The sequence below is a fragment of the Pygoscelis adeliae genome, unplaced genomic scaffold (genome assembly GCF_000699105.1).
Source record: "Pygoscelis adeliae isolate BGI_AS28 unplaced genomic scaffold, ASM69910v1 Scaffold584, whole genome shotgun sequence".
NCBI classification, from domain to species: Eukaryota; Metazoa; Chordata; class Aves; order Sphenisciformes; family Spheniscidae; genus Pygoscelis; species Pygoscelis adeliae.
In genome coordinates, this window is record NW_008824602.1 from 267,816 (window position 1) to 268,074 (window position 259).

At 50.2% G+C, this 259-nt stretch overlaps 1 protein-coding gene across 1 annotated transcript in view; it reads right to left on the bottom strand.

Moving 5' to 3' along the window:
• The window catches only part of ABCA2 (ATP-binding cassette, sub-family A (ABC1), member 2), a 45,863-nt gene that overhangs the window by 27,567 nt on the left and 18,037 nt on the right, over nt 1-259 (bottom strand). The gene's annotated exons all lie outside the window — the stretch shown is intronic.

Consider the following 259-nt stretch of genomic DNA (forward strand, 5'->3'; position numbering starts at 1 on the left):
GTTCAGCCTGGAGAAGAGAAGGCTTCGGGGAGACCTTCTTGCAGCCTGTCAGTACTTAAAGGGGGCTTATAAAAAAGATGGCAGCAAACTTTTTAGCAGGGCCTGTTGCGACAGGACAAGGGGGAACGGCTTTAAACTAAAGGGGGGTAGATTTAGACTAGATAGAAGGAAGAAAGTTTTTTACGCTGAGGGTGGTGAAACACTGGCCCAGGTTGCCCAGAGAGGTGGTGGATGCCCCATCCCTGGAAACATTCCAGGT